The sequence below is a fragment of the Mycteria americana genome, chromosome 27, assembly GCF_035582795.1.
Source record: "Mycteria americana isolate JAX WOST 10 ecotype Jacksonville Zoo and Gardens chromosome 27, USCA_MyAme_1.0, whole genome shotgun sequence".
NCBI classification, from domain to species: Eukaryota; Metazoa; Chordata; class Aves; order Ciconiiformes; family Ciconiidae; genus Mycteria; species Mycteria americana.
The window spans coordinates 1,218,422-1,234,614 of NC_134391.1; the positions used below are offsets into that span (position 1 = coordinate 1,218,422).

Below are 16,193 nucleotides of genomic sequence, written 5' to 3' on the forward strand. Positions count from 1 at the left end.
TTCCCGTGCAGTGATACGGTGGAGCTATGGAGGAGCCTGGGGAGAAGCATCTTTGGGACTCAGATCCTGAGGTGCTTAGTAGAGAAACTAAACAGAGCAGGAAACAACTGCCTGGAGACTGACTCCTCTGCTTGTGAGCAGCACAGCCGTCAGACTGCTCTGGAGACTCTGACGGTACGTTCAACGGCAGACAAGTTTCTGCAGCTTTGCATCTGCTCTCTAACTCATACTTTGGCGTGAGGGAGTCAGGTGCCCTTTGCGGATGCCCGTGGAGACTCCCAGGACGCTGTGCTGATCTGGCCTCAGGGAGTGTGGGGAGCCGGCACAGTTTTGTGCTCCCAAGGCTGTTGCAGAAGTGACAATTGTGGACAGTAACCCCCCCGGCCCCAGGCAGGTGGGGGAACCAGGCTGGTGGGAAAAGGCCTTGCCTGAACAGGTGGTTCTTGGTCATGTTTCTCTGCAGATCACCTGTGCCATCTCCGAGGTGGTGCTTGCCCTGAGGAGCACAGAGGAGCTCAGGCAACTGCTTCCCCACCTCCTTCCCAGCCTCCTGAGGTGGGCCAGTGAAACGCTGGGCAAGGAGAGGCTGCTTTCTCCCATGAGCAGCTGGAGACAACTCTTCCTCGAGGGCCAGGTGCTCGAGGAGAAGCCATGCAGGTAAGGAGCCAGGGGGCAGATGGAGAGGCTGGTTTCAGGTCCCCTCGCCAAGGCATGTGCCTTCGTAGGGCTGAGGGAGTGCTTTGCCTGCCCCGCTTCCTAGATGTGGAAACCCCACATTGTGGTTGGTTTTACTTCTGTTCCTTCATGGAGAAACTCCAGCTCCCAGGCAGGAAGGTCTTACGCAGCTCGTACTGCGGATGGCTGTCATCTGCCTCCTGCATACTCTTGCATGCCCAATAGCATTGCACTCCCTCAACGGACCCCCCGCTGGGAGCAGCGACTCTCGCGGGCACGGGTGTCATTCTTTGCAAAATGCTGGTGGGAAGAGGTATTAGGTGTTGCCTTGGTAAGTATCTAGCATGGAGTCAGTCTAGGGGCGTGGTTTTTCTTCTGCTTCAGTGGGTTTGGAGCATGACGAAAATGCCAGTGTCACTGGCTGCAGTCTTGAAGGCTATGAAGCATCATTTCAGGGGTATTTAGCTCTGCTAAAGATAAGTCTTCCCCTAACCTGCTGTGACTTGAGATTTCTTTGGGTTTGTGTTGTGTTGTGTTTATTTTGATTTGTTTTGTTTCCTTTGTGTTTGTTTATTCTGTGTTTTGTTTCTTCTGCCAGGGTTTTCCTTTCCGCTATAGAGTTGGTGCTAGGCAAATGCATGGCACAGAAATGGATGCGGCTGCTCGTGAATTGGGCAGTGTGGGCTCACCTGGAAGACCCCCTGGCTCACCTTGAGGGGGTGTATCTCCTGAGCAGGTAAGAGCCCCAGGGATGCATCTGGCCTCCTCCTGCGGAGCTGTGCCCAGGGAAATGGCTGCTGGGCCCCTTCCAGCGTGCCCGAGAAGCCGTCCTGAGCTATAGAATAGTGTCTGCATTGGAGCAAGTGAATTTTGGAGGCCCGGCCTGTGGCCTTCCTGGGTAACTGTGTGTCCCTCGCTTGTGTCCCCTGCGCAGTGTCCTGCGCCACGCTGGGCTCCTCTCCCCCTGTCTGGTGAAGAACCTCTTGCCATGGCTGGATTCCTGCTCAGTTAAGCTGCGGGTGAGAGCTACACCTTTCTTTGCTGAGGTAAGGCAGGGGGTGGGGAAGGAAGGGTTCAGAGGGGGTTTACTGAGATACTGCTGCTTGGGATGTCTAGCTCACTAGACTCACTAGCGCGAGTGGCAGAGGAGCGAGAGTCTGCCATCCAAACAAATGTCTGTCTGCAAACCCAGCTGGAAGAGGCAGAGTGCGAACTGAAAGCCATGAGAGAAATGGCGGAATGAAGTCAACAGCTGGAGAAGGAACATGAGGGGACAAAGTGCTCCAGAGGAAAGAAGAGGAAGGCGAGTGTTTGCAGGGGGCTCAGACAGAAGTACACAGGGAACACAAAAAAGCCCTGCAACTGTTTCGAGCCCAGGTGATTGAACTGGATGATCAGTATCAGAAGCTAAAGGAACAAGGCCAGCAACTATTTCAGGAACTTGAACGGCTGGAAAGAGAAAGACCCAACTGTATCATTTCCAGCCCGCATCAGGCTAACCTGGGAGCAGGCAAGGAGTCCATCCTCCTGGAGGCTATGAGAAAAGAACCGGCAGAGCTTCAAACATTCATAGCTCGATACAGCTATGATCCTTTCGATGGTCCCAATGAGCAGCCTGAACTAGAGCTTTCTCTAGTTGCTGGACAATATGTTTACATCTTTGGAGATGTGGATGAAGAGTGTTGGTATGTGGGATAGCTGACCGATAGCACAAGAGGATTCATCCCCTCTAATCTTGCTGAAGAAGTTTCAGACGACAGACGACCTGATGACACCAGAGTCCCTCCAGAGACAAGTGATGGGTAGAAGCAGACGGATGATGTCTGTCCTGTCTTCTTGTATCTTCTTATTAAACCTTTTCTTAACGATCTCTCTGCGTAATCTCACTCTATCCTGTGTGTATGGGAACTGAAAGGACTATGTGCCTATGTGAGTGGACTGGGTGCCAGCTGCTGCAGTCAACCGAGGGGTGTAGGCAGCCCTGGCTTGTGGTGCCACGTACTGTCGTGGGTCCCAGTGCAGCTAGTGGAGTGAGTGGGGGGTCTCAGTGCAGCTACTGGAGCGAGTGGGGTCTCGGCCACCAGGCACTGGGGCGGGAACGGTGTGTGTCCTGAAGACCACCTACTGGGGGGGACGGGCATGAGTGAGGCAAGTGAGAGGCTCTGTGAGTGTCTGTATCTTCCCCAAACCTGGTGTGCATGGGGTGCGCATGTGAGTTCACCAGCAAACTTCAAGCTGGACCAGCTGGTGACTAGGGGGGCCTCAGGTCGGGGCTGGGGTATCAGCCGGGTAGAGGGTCCATGCTGGCACCTGGGGAGATGGGCGAGTGTGGGGTGCCTGCGGGACAAGCATTTGCAGGGAACACCAAGATGGACCAGTCAGTGAGGAGGAAACCTGTAGGGTGGGTCAGAGGGCCGGGATCCAGGCAGGGGTACCAGGGGGACAGAGAAGCTGTGCCAGTACTCAGGTTCCATGACCATGCGTGTGCTTGTGAACATAGAGAGTGTTGTGTGTTCGCCTGCACTAGTGACCTCCTGTCTCTGCCAGCCGAAGAGAAGGAGAGGACGTGTCTGTCTCTGTGTTTTATGGGAGTCCTTCATGTGGGTGCTGTTGACGGCAGCACCTCGTCTGTGGCAGTCTGTGTGACTGGCTGCATCAGGGTCCTCCGCATGTATGTGTCTGTGTCTGTGTGTGTGCATCTCTGGGATGCGTGCTCAGCTTCACTACAAGTTACACCTGCAAGCGGGAAAGTGGCAGCTGGATCCCTCAGCCTGGGCAAAGACTCCAGATCCCCAGGCACCAGGCGGGGCTCCAGCAGCCAGGCAGGACTGTACTGGATGTTACTGGTCTGTACTGGGCTCCAGAAGCACAGAAGGAGTGGTCCTCGGCTGGAACAACTAGAAGTGGTAGCCAGTCCTGCCACCCCTTAGCACTGTGGGTCCCCGGGGTACATGGGGGGAGCTGAATCCCGCTTCATCCCGAGGGCTTCCAGCTGGGTATGAGATGCCTGCGTTGCTTCAGCTGAATCCCTGCCTGGCACAGGGTCAACCAACACCTCCCTGTCACTGCCTGTGTGTCCTTTTTGTTATGGGACAGACATAGTGGTTTCCAGGGGGGAGCATTTACACCTCTTGTAGATGTCCATGCACTGATAGGACAAACCATGCTTCTAAAATCAGTCTCTCTCCACTCTTTAGAGAGGAATAATCGGTGCTAAAATGTACGTTCCCCAGAGATGACCGTGCTGCCTGATCTGACCCTGATCTGTCAGCCCTGGAGCCCCTGGGACATCTCCAGGGAGCCCAGAAGGGGCAGAGAAAGTGATGTCTTGGGCTGGTCCTCTGCTGCCGACCTGGCCTGGGCACTTGGGATGCAGGGAGCTCATGGGAAGCAGGCAGCGCTGCAGAGAGACAGCTCTGCCCAGGAGCAGCTCGCCTGCAAAGTGCAGCAGGGCTGAGGGCATTGCCTGCAGGCACCGAGGGGAGACGAGCAAGGCAGAAGTAAGTAGGACAACGGCTGAGCTCTCAGTGTGGGAGGAATCTTCACAAGTCTTTATATGGTAGGACTCTGGCTGCAGGGCAGTGCATGTGAGTATCCTGGAGGGGTCTCCAAAAGATGGCACATCCAAAGCATCTGTCAGAACAACCCTCAGACTTTCTCCAGTTCCAAGGAGAATGTACTTGCGAGCAGTGGTTCCCTGCTGCACCCTCAGAGGGACAGGGCATCAGAGCCATCCTTCGTCCAGGGATGGCTGCGGGGCTGTGAAGCCACGTGTGCAGCCAGGCATGCCCGGGGCTGTCCTTCAGAGCAGGGTCCCTGCACCCCAGGGGGCTGTGTGCTGGGGCAGGGACTCTGCCGCCTGCCAGGGTCAGCACTCAGCCTGCCTGGGGAGCTCCTCACAGTGCTGTGATGAGAAGCTGTGGGTGGAAGGAGCGATCCCCAGCAGGGCAGGGTCCTTCTGCTGCCGAGAGGGTGCTGTGTGGCTCAGGGCTGCTCACAGCTCTGCATCACCCCCAGGACATTTTGGAGGGGAGTTTTAAAGAGGAAGGTCAAGGTGGGGGTTACCTGAAAGAGGAGGTGTCTGTGCTTAGAGTTTTCTCCTCTTGCTTGTCTGCGTGGGCAGTTGGCGATGGGAATTTTTTTCTCTGTTCTGGAGAAGGCACTGAGACCCCAGCTCTCGTTCGGACTTGTCTGAGCTGCTCCTTCACCCCTGCACGCACAGAGATGCCCCTGGGCAGTGCCCTGCTGCCAGGAGGTGTCTGCAGGGCAGAGCTGAGCACACAGCGGGTGGGATGGGGTCTGTGAGCGATGACAGGGAGGAGACCCAGGGATATCAAAACAACCCAGGCAGGGAAGCACCAGGCAGCAGAGACATGGGCAGGGAATGAGAGGACAGAGCTGGTGTCAAAATGGCAGCAGCTGCCTGGGGCAGTGGGTTTCTCAATGCCATGCTGCACACTGCCAATACGTTTTCACTTCCACTCTGCCAAGGCAATGCTGTGGAACAGTTCTTCTGTGAACTTGCCCAGATCCTCAAGCTCTCCTGCTCCAACTCTTATCTCAGGGAAGCTGGGCTTCTTGTGTTTAGTGCTTTTCTATTTGGGGGCTCTTTTATGTTCATTAGGGGCTGTCCTATGTGCAGATCTTCAGGGCTGTGCTGAGGATCCCCTCTGAGCAGGGATGGCACAAAGCCTTTTCCACGTGCCTCCCTCGACTCACCTCACCGTGGTATCTCTATTTCCCAGCACTGCCATGTTTTGCAACCTGAAGCCCCTCTCAGTCTCTTCACCATCTTGAATCTGGTCGTGGCACTTTTGTGTGCAGGGGTGCTCCGGACAGTGAACCCCTTCTTCTACAGCATGACGAACAAGGAGCTCAAGGATGCCCTGAGGAAACTGGTTGGATTTATTTCAGCAACCATAGACTGCCAGCCTTCCTCTGCAAGTGGCTCCCATTGTGTGTCGTGACAGGCCAAACCTGTCTTTCCTTTGTTTTGTTGGATTTTTCTTTTTTTTAATCTTTTTTCCTCTTGTGATGATGTTGTCTACAAGGAAACGTCATTATTCTTCCCCTCCTACCAATGTATCTAGCTGCCTTGTGTGATCCAGAGACTTTGTGTGAGGAGCCAGGGTCTCTATGTATTTTAGCAAAACAAATGAACCTGCAGCAACATCTTTGTCTAAGATCCATCCTCAGCGGAGCAGGACTGAATGGGAAATGAAAACCCCTTTCCAGCTGCACCAGCTTGGGGCAGGCTGCTCTGTCGCTGGGGCAGCAGGAGCAGCCTGCGGACCCCCAGAGGCAGGCTGTTGTGCTGGCCTGGGGAGAGAGGATGGCACGGAGAGGCTGCAGCCCTCTTGGGATCTCCTGGAGGGGACCAGAGGGGACAGAGGGTGCCACTGACCTCTGATTCCCTGTGCTACGGATGTCCCCCGTCTCTGGGGCTGACCCCCAGCAGCTGCTGTGCCCTTCAGAGTGGCTGGGGCTGTGGTGTGAGTGCCCAGAGGTCTGCAGCACCTTGCAACGGGCATCACCATGGGGCCACCTGAGACTGGACTGGGCTGGGCAGAGGGCAGGGGAGGTGGAGAGAGGGCAGAAGGGAGGTGAGAGAGCTTGGACACAGCTGGGCTTGGCTAGAATGTGCCCAGGAGAGAAAGTCACCAGTGTATAGCTTGTGGCCATGTATAGCTTGTGGCCATGGAGGGTGAGGGCACACACCATTGGGTTTGTGCTGCAAAGCCTGGTCTCCTGGAGGGGGTTGAAGACATGCAGGTTCAGGGGAGAGGAGACTGCTCTGTGCCCTTGGTGGCATGGCCAGACCAGGAAGGTGGCCCAGGGTACTTGTCACCCCCCATTTCCATGCTCACCCTGGTGAGACTGAGTTATTGCTCGATAGAGACAAAGGCTGAACAAGGAAAATGCATGGCTGCTGCTGCATGGGGAGGGTGATTTAATAACATGATGGGATGTGAGAGACTCAATGCCTTCTTTGCCTTAGTCTTTACTGAAAAGGTCTCCAGGACTCTGTGCTTAGGGAAAGGGTTCAAGGAGCAGGTGAGAACATGTTGGCAGGAACGTATTGGTGAAATCCCACAAGGACAAATTCCAGTTTCTGCCCCTGCAGGGGACTAACCCTGGCAATGGCGCAGGCTGGGGGCTGCTGGGCTGGGGAGCAGCTTTGTGGAGAATGTCTTGGTGGTCAGCAATCTGCACAGGAGGCAGCTGTGTGCGCTGAAGCAAGGGAGGCCAACAGTATCCTGGGCTATATGACCAGGATCTCGGCCAGGAGATCGAGGGAAGGGATTATCCAGAATACTGCATCCAGTTTTGGGACCCCTAATACAGGCAACGTTGGCAAACTGGAGGAGCTTTAGCAAAGGGCCCCTGAGATGGTCAGGGGCTAGAGCACTTTGCCTTTGAACAGAGGCTGAAGGAGCTGAGTTTGTTCAACCTGCAGAAGAGAAGGCTGAGGGGGACCTCATAGCAGCCTACCAGTACCTACAAGGAGGTTATGGACAATACAGAGCCAGGTTCTCCACCATGGTGCATGGTGGGAGGATGAAAGACAACAGCTGTTGGGTGAAACAGGAGATGTTCAATCCTGAGATAAGGAACAGATTTTTCACCAAGCTCAGGGCTAGTCCTGGGCAGAGTGGCCATGAGCTCTGCCTGCCCTCCTGCCTGGCACCGGGGGCTGTAACAGGGGTGCCCCCAGAATCAGCACCCAGGTGGGTCTCTTTCACCTGTATCACCCCACATTGGACCCCACATTCAACAGCCAAACACACCCCCTTTACTGGCATCGCCCTCTTCCCTGTGCCACGGGATGACAGAGCCAGGGTGGATCATGTTACGTTGTGCTCATGAAACAATATGGGGTGCTGAGATCGGACACTACTGGTTGGACGCTGTGGAGCTGACCCCACTGAGAAAAGTTGTTGTTAAACAGCAGATTTGCAGTGGTGGCCACTGTGTTGGTTTTGCAATGGAGGGCTTAAGACCATTTACTAAAAGGATCTACTCCTACCACAATGCATTTGGTGTTTCAAGCTGTCACTGGCAGAGGTCGTTCAAAGTCAATCTGCGGTTGTGTCCATGAGCCTTCAATACGTTGGTGCTGGACTGGGGCTTTGACTCCAGCGTAATGTGCGTCGGTCATGGCATAAGAAAGATGGTTCTTACACCAGCAATCTACATCCTTCTTCATGTTAGGCCACCACTCACTCTCCAGCCTCCCTTTCTTGTGCCTGCTGGGTCCCCATGGCCTCCTCTGGGATTGCAGAGTCCTTGTTTTCCTGAAGACAAGGAAGACAAGATTTAGCGCTTTCCCTTGGAGTGACTCCACCTTGGGCGATCTCTTACTTTGCAGGGCTCCAGTCACTGCCCGCCCCAGGCACATGCTGTCCATGGAGACACCCTGTGCTCTTCAGGCAGCTCCAGACCCCCCTCCTTAAGGACATCATCTGCATGTCATGTGTGCGACAGCCTCGGGAGTGCAATTCAGTGGCCATTCACCATCTCCAGTCACTAGACAACGATGGGTTAGTCTTAAATCCAACCCTCTAACAGGCCGTAACATGGCATTGAGCTCTTGCCTCCTGAATCCATGGAGCAACAGGCCCTTTTGGGGAGCAGTTGCTCATGCCTATTCCTGGCACCAACTTTGCAAGGAGACCCCAACATTCTGGCAGTGCACTGGGGAGATCCCATTTTATTAGAGACACCCTATGAGCGAGGCAGCTCTGACCCAGTGTTAAACATACCTTTATACAGGCTCCAGGATGCAGAGCAGATTAATTTCTCAGTAGAAGTGAGTTGAATCTAAACATTTGTGTAGGAACAAATGTACCACAGATTACCAGAAAATGGTAATGATAACAATATGATAGTGTTGTGGTTTAAACTCAGTCAGCAACTAAGCACCACAGCCGCTTGCTCACCCTCCTCCCCGGCCCTGGTGGGATGGGGGAGAGAATTGGGGGAAAAAAGTCCAACTAAAACCCATGGGTTGAGATAAAGACAGTTTAATAGGACAGCAGAGGAAGGGATAATAATAATAACAACAACTACAAGAAGAACAGCAACAACAACAACAATAATAGTAATAATGATAAAATAATGTACAAAACAAGTGATGCACAATGCAATTGCTCACCACCTGCTGACCGATGCCCAGCCAATCCCTGAGCAGGGATTGCTCCCTCCTGGCCAACTCCCCTCAGTTTATATACTGAGCATGACGCCATATGGTATGGAATATCCCTTTGGCCAGTTTGGGTCAGCTGTCGTGGCTGACCCCTCCCAGCTTCTTGTGCACCTCCAGCCTTCTCAAGTCGGTAGAGCATGAGAAGCTGAAAAGTCCTTGACTTGGTGTAAGCACTGCTCAGAAACAACTAAAACATCAGTATGTTATCAACATTATTTCCATCCTAAATCCAAAACACATCACTATACCAGCTACTAAGAAGAAAATTAACTCTATCCCAGCCAAAACCAGGACAGTATCCACCCCTTATTCTATACCATCTACATCATGCCCAGGTCCTACTCTTTCCAATACATTCCAATTAATCACCACCACTTTCCCTGTGTTTTGATAGATATGTATATATATACACACAGATACCATTCCATTCCACATTTTTAGACTAAGGTTCTTCAATCACATAGGAGACTTGAGGAACTCCTTCTCCCTCTCCCAGAGGCCACACTGAGGACACGGTTGTCCGTTCCTCCCCTGGGGATGCCCTTGACTGCACCCGCCTCAGGCTTGCATGGGTTGTCTCTGCCTGGCCTCACTCTCCTCGCAGCGTGGGGGCAAAAAGGGACGGGCGGAGCGCTTACTGGCTGTGGACAGGAGCTGCCGTGGCTGAAGCCAGAGAGGCCAGAGAAAGGTAAAGAAGAAGAAATCGAAGGCCGGCTGGCCGGCAGCTGCCTCCCGCTGCAGGCAAGGGACAGCCTGCCTCTCCGGGTGAGGAAGGATCCCTCCTCGTATTCCGCAGCAGGCCAGAACACCAGCGTGCACCTCAGGGTCTGTATGCACACCCCAAAGCACGGTATGGCTGCGTAGTGAGCGAGTGAGCGAAGCTACGTGTCTGGGAAGCCTCGTCTCATAAGAGCTGTAAGACACCCACGTATTTGCTTAGGTGGAGGACAGCCAAGTGACTGGAGTTACAGAAAAGAGGAAGGCAGAAGGGAAGGAGAAAGAAGCGTCTGAACTGGCAAATTCTCCCGGCAGCACCGAGAGCAAGAGCTGCAGTGAGTCCGGGGCCCTCAGGGCCCTGTCACCACTCTTCTGTGTCCCGGTGCCTCTCTGCCCCTCCCTGGCCCCGTCTCCTTCCCATGCTGCTGCCATAGGTTTTTTGCTCCCCGTACCTCCTTTCTCCATCTCGCTTTGAGCAGCACCCTGTCCCCATCTTTTAGGTCCTCCCTCTCTCTGGCCTGTCGGTATTTTTGCTGTCTCTGTCTCTCTCCGTCTGCCTCCCTGTCCCTGCTGTTCAAGGTCTTCCTTCTCGGCCTTGTAGCACATCGCAAGTCTATTTCTTTTTCTGTCTCTCTTTATCCTGCTCCCTGTCTCTCATTTTGAATTCCTCCCTCTTTGTCCTGTTGCCCATTGGTATTTTTTTCCTGCCTCCATCTCACTCTGTCTTATTCCCTGTCCCTGTTTTTCTAAGTCTTCCCTCTGCCCTGTAGCCCATCGCTATTTTTCTTTACCTGTCTCGCTTTGCATGGCTCCTTGTCCCTCTTTCTTCATTCCTCCCTCTCTGCCACATCACCCATTGCTTCTTTCCTTTCCCCCTCCCTCTCTGTCCGTCTCGCTGTCCCCATTTTTAAACTCTCCTTCTCTGCCCAATAGCCTGCCGCAGTGTTTTTTTTCTTTCTCCGTCTCTCTGTGCCCAACTTCCCGTCTCTAAATTTTAATGCCTCCTTCTGTCTCTGGAAGCCCGTCATGACTTTCCCCCTTCTCAGTCTCTCTCTCCGGCTCCCTGTCCCGACTTATTTTTTTTTAATTCCTCCCTCTCTGCCCTGTACGCTTCGCTCTTTAAATTGTCGTTCCCCGACATCTTCTCAGCACCGCTCTGCCAATGGCTGTCACCTCCCTGCAGGATGCTCTCCAGCGCATGGTACGTCTCCACTGGGTCTCCCTGGGGACAAAGACTGGAAGGGAGGGATTGGGTTTGCTTTGCCCCCGTTCCCGGGGTGCCACAAGAGAGACCTGCCGCCCCCAAATCAGCTGTGTGACGTGGACACCACGTAGGAGCTGCTGACGTGGGTCAGGAACGTCAACAGGCCAGACGTTCTGCTGTGACCCCGGCGCTGGCAGAAAGCAGAGCTGGGGGCACAACGGGGAGAAGCCCAGGGCAGCCAACAGCCAGCGGTGGGGCCCAGCAGGGTGCAGCGCCCACAGAAATGCCTGGCTCCTTGAGCCTCAGCCCTGAGGCTGCAGCGTGGGGCCAGCACTGACTGGGGCTCCACTGGGAAAAACCACGTAGGGGTGACCCTGACACCCTGCACACATACCTGGCACTGGGATTCCATAGCCTGTCCCTTTGCCCATTGCTGCCACGGGATCCAAAAAGCAGCACCACCATCTTTGGCGTGGTCCTGAGCCATCTCTTGACAGATGACTCTTCAACCAGCAGGCCTAAAAAGAGGAAAAATTGCCCACAATTCAGCTGTGCTCAAGTTTTTGCAGGCAGCACATTTTCTGAGCTGCCTGGTGGTGCCGTTCCTGGGGAGCGCTCAAGAAACAGTGCGGCTGCCTGTACTTGCAGGCACGCGGTGCAGTGTGTGCAGCGGGAGTGAGCGATGGTTTGTTTGTGAGGCTGTTGAATGGGTTCAGGCTTTAAATGCGCCCAAGCTGGTATGCCTGGTTCCTTCTTCCTTGCAAGTGGTATTTAGAGCTTAAATGGTATTTTTTTTAAAAGCAAAACCAACAGGCAAACAAACAAAAAACAGCTGGGCAATTTCCATCCCCAACCCCCCCCAGCTGGGCTTTTTTTCCTCAGTCCTGGCCAGTCTACAAGGCGATGCTCGTCACCAATATTAGGCTGCAGGATTGGGCCCAGGGCAGAGGGGTTTTAGGCAGCACATTCCTTGAGGCTCCTGGTACTGCAGTTCCTGGGGAGTGCTCAAGAAATGTGGGCAGTTGCCCATCATTGCAATTTTTGGTCTCTCCCCATCGCTCTTTCTCCGGCTCCCCATTTTTTCACTCCTCTCTCTCTGTCTTTAGCCCATCAGTATATTTTTTTTTTCTCTTTCTCTGTCCGGCTCCCGGTCTGTATTTTCTAATTCTTCTCTGTCTGTCTTATATCCCCTTGCTGTTTTTTTCTTTCTCCACAGTGCTCTCTCCCACTCCCTGTCCTTCTCTTTTTTGTATCACCGTCTCCTGCTTCCTGGTTTTAGTTTTCCTCTCTGCCCTGCAGCCTGTCCCCTCTTTCCCGCCTGCATCCCCTGCTCAGCTGGCTGTGCCTTCTCTCCTCTCTCTGGGCCTCTGTCCTGCTCCCCATCCCCTTTTGCTCTTCTCTGTCTCATCCTGGAGGCCATCGCTGTTCTGTCCTTCTCCGCCTCCTTGTCCCGATCCACATCCCTCTGTTTCTCAGTCTCTCTGCATTGCTTCCCGTCCTTCTCTTGCTCTCCCACTCTCTGTCCCTGCCTCTCCCCTTCTCTCTCCCCTCCCTTTTCCCTCTCACCCCTTCCCCTCTCTCCCTCTGTCCTGCTCCCTGTCCCATTGCTCTGTCACTCTGCTCTCCCGCTGCCTTGTCTGTCTCTCTGCCCCCTGCCCCGTTCCCTCACCCCGCCTGGGTTGGTCCGTCCCTCTGGCCTCCTTCCTGCCCTTCTTCTGCTCTCTCTGTCCCTCTGTCCTGCTGCTTAGCACGAGTTTTCTTCCTGACCCCCCCGCCCCCCTTCCCCTCCATCTCTTTCCCGCACCATCCTTCTGCCTGCTCCTCACCAGTACTTTTCCTTCCTCCACTCCCTGCCCAGCTCCCCCCTGCTCTCCCTGCCCCTCTGTCCTGCTCCCGTCCCTCTGTCCGTCTCCCGTCCCTCTCCGGCCACCCCACCGCCCTGCCCTACCTCCCTCTGCCGCCCTGTCCCTTGCTCCTCCTCCTCCCTGCTCCACCAGAGCTCCGGGGCCTGGGCCGGGCACGGGCCGGGGCAGCCCCGGGCAGGCGGCCCCGGGGCCTGCGGGGGCGGGACCGGCCGGGGGACGGTGTCCCCGCAGGGGCAGACAGCAGGAAGGAGCGCCCCGTGGCATGCCGGGAGCTGTAGTCCTGGGGCAGGGGGCCTCTGGGCGGCCATGTTGGTGCTGGGAGGTGCAGCCTCTGCTCCAGCCGTGGCCCAGCTGAGGCAGGGCTGGGGCCACCCGTGAGGCGAGGACAGGCAAGCGAGTAGAGGTACAGAAGGGGAAGGGAGGGAAGGACAGGCAGACAAAGAAGTGCCTGAGCTGAAAAATTTGCCTGGCATTGCAGAGAGCAGGAGCTGCGGTGAGTCCCAGGCCCTTGGGGCCATGTCACCCCTCTTCTGCATCTCAGTCCCTCCCTGCCCCCCGTCCCTCTGTGTCATATTTTTTGCTTCCCCGTACCTCTCATCTTCTAGTATTGTGTTCTGCTCCCCCTTCCTCTCTTTTCTCCAAGTCCCTCTTTCTCTGTCGCTCTACCCGTCCCTGTGTTTTGCTTGCTGTCCCCCTCCCCTGCTCCCTGTCCCTCTTTTTTTCTTCCGCTGTCTCTGTCCTGTGCCACATTGCTGAGTTTTCTCCTCTTGCTTGTCTGCGTGGGCAGTTGGCGATGGGAATTTTTTTCTCTGTTCTGGAGAAGGCACTGAGACCCCAGCTCTCGTTCGGACTTGTTTGAGGTGCTCCTTCACCCCTCTGTGTTTGTACGCTGGATGTAAGACCTGTTCTAGCGCAAAGGCTCAAACCCTGCCTACGGTCAAGGAGCCGTTTAGACAAGCCCCAGTTTTCTTTCCTCATTGCTGCCTTGCTTCCCAGAAATCAGTCAATACCAAAAGCTCTTTTCCCGCTAGTTTTGTGACAGCTTCATTACCTTTAAAGACAACACTTCTTACCTTTGCTACTCCAACACACCCTCACAGCCCAGCAAAATCATACTGCAGGGAGGAAACCTTCACCATACAAAGACAAGCACGCTACAGGAATACATTACTCTCAAAAACCAGGCTCTTTCAACCACTCTTCCTTTTGCCTACCAAAGTTCAGACAGTGTTAGAAAACAGCAACAAAAAAGCAGGGTTCTCTCTCACATTTGACGGAGCCCATTATATCAGCCATTCAACATTAAGTCCAACTCCAGTCAGAGCCCCAGAATAAGAAATGCCATCTTAAAATTTACGGAAAAAAGAAGCGCTTTGAAGTGGCAAGACCAGAGAACGTTCATGAAAGCACCATCAGGCAAGTACGCATCCCTTATCACAGACCACCTGCCCCCTTAACTGAGTGAGTGATGTTCTCAGCTAATTTGCAGCTCGGGCTCTCTTGGTCATTAGCGCCGAGCACGTAGGTTGGAAGTGGAGCTGGGAAGAAAACCATATGCAGTCAGTCTGGTTTCATTCAAGTCCAGGTAAGTTCAAGTTCACATTGACTAGGAATCACAGCAGGTCCCATCCATCCCTCCAGACCCCAGCACCACTCCTGTGCAGCGTCCTGAGGAGCAATAAGCACGGAACAAGAAACCTTCCTTCAAAATAAGGCCCACAGCCTGCTCTTTCAACAAGATGCGCAGAGCACCAGCTGAGAACAACCTCTGCTTTAACTCCACCTAGCTCTGCTGTCTACATAAGGACAACAGCTCCTAAATGATCCCTAGCCCTCAAAACACAGATCTTCCCTAGGGCAACGCTAAGGAAATGCCAGAGCACAGGGACAACTGCTCATTCAGTTTAAGATGATGGCGAGAAGGACAGAGGACTAGAAAGAGAAAAATATGACAAGGAAGAAGACTGAGGAGCCGAGAAAGAAAGGTGCAGGGAAAAGGCTAGAGAGAGGGACAAATCAAGAGAAACAGGCACGAGGAGACCTGCAGAGAGATGAAGGAAGAAAAAGCGGGGACAAGAGCAGGACAGAGAGACAGGGAGGGAAGCAGAGGAAGAAGGAAGTGGGGGTAGAGGAGGACAGGGACAGGGCGCGGGGCATACAGATGGAGAGAGAGAAAAAGAAGGACAGGGAGCAGAACAAAGGGACAGAACTAAAGAGAGGGTCAGATCCTGACAAAGAGACCAAGAAGAGGGGAAAAAAACCCCAGCAATGAGCTGGAGGACAGAGACCGAGGAAGAGGAAAGGAGGGCTGAGAAGCAGGAAGGAGGAAGAGAGGACAAATAAAAGGGAGAGGCAGCTGGACAGAGGGGTCCAGCTGACATAGCAAGAAACAATGGGACAGGCAGCGGGACAGAGAAATAAAGACAGAGAAGATGGGGACAGGAACCAGGACAGAGGGACAGTGAGAGGAAAAAAGGGGCAGGGAGCAGGACAGATGTGAAGAGAGATGCCGCAGGGAAAGAGGAAGAGAGGCACAAAGAGGGAGAGGGATCAGGGGAGAGAGAGAGAATTAAGGACTGGGGGCAGGATAGAGATTACAAAAAATTCTGGGGCGGGCAGCAGGATGGAGAGGGAGTAAAATAGAGTAGGGGCAGTGAGTAGGACAGAGAGACAGACAATAATAATGATAAAGAGAAAGAGAAGAACAGGGACAGTGAGCAGCACAGAGGGATGGAGAAAGAAAGAGAGGTATCAGGAGGCCTGCAGAGAGATGGAGGGAGCGGGGAGGGGAAGGGTCAGGCAGCAGCAGAGAGAGAGAGGAGAGATGGACAGGAAGAAGGACAGGGACAGTGGGATGAGAATTACAGAATGAAAAAACACAGTGGCAGTGAGCAGGACAGAGCGACAGAGAGAGAAACAAAGAGAGCAGAAGGAAGGAGGAGAGGGGAAGACAAGGACAGGGAGCAGGACATACAGGCAGAGAGAGACAACGAAGGACAGGGAACAGGCCAGAGAGACTGTGAAAAACAGAGAGGGATGCAGATCAGGACAAAGAGACAGAGAAGAAAACAACAGCAATGTGGCACAGGACAGAGACAGCGGAAGAAAAAAAGAGGGACAGGGAGCAGGGGAGGGGGACAGCAAGCAAAACACAGGGACGGGTAGAGTGACAGAGAAAGAGGGACTTGGAGAAAAGAGAGGAAGGGGGAGCAGAACACAATACTAGAAGATGAGAGGTACGGGGAAGCAAAAAATATGACACAGAGGGACGGGGGGCAGGGAGGGACTGAGATGCAGAAGAGGGGTGACATGGCCCCAAGGGCCTGGGACTCACCGCAGCTCCTGCTCTCTGCAATGCCAGGCAAATTTTTCAGCTCAGGCACTTCTTTGTCTGCCTGTCCTTCCCTCCCTTCCCCTTCTGTACCTCTACTCGCTTGCCTGTCCTCGCCTCACGGGTGGCCCCAGCCCTGCCTCAGCTGGGCCACGGCTGGAGCAGAGGCTGCACCTCCCAGCACCAACATGGCCA

At 54.2% G+C, this 16,193-nt stretch overlaps 1 long non-coding RNA gene across 1 annotated transcript; it reads right to left on the reverse strand.

The window, feature by feature from the left end:
* Positions 1-10,748: 10,748 nt before the first annotated feature.
* LOC142421216 (uncharacterized) lies at positions 10,749-12,826 on the reverse strand. Its single transcript, XR_012778858.1, has 3 exons — positions 12,751-12,826; positions 11,197-11,320; positions 10,749-10,820 (listed from the first exon to the last, which is right to left on the reverse strand). It is a non-coding gene; the product is annotated as an uncharacterized LOC142421216 (long non-coding RNA).
* Between the last annotated feature and the right edge of the window lie 3,367 nt (positions 12,827-16,193).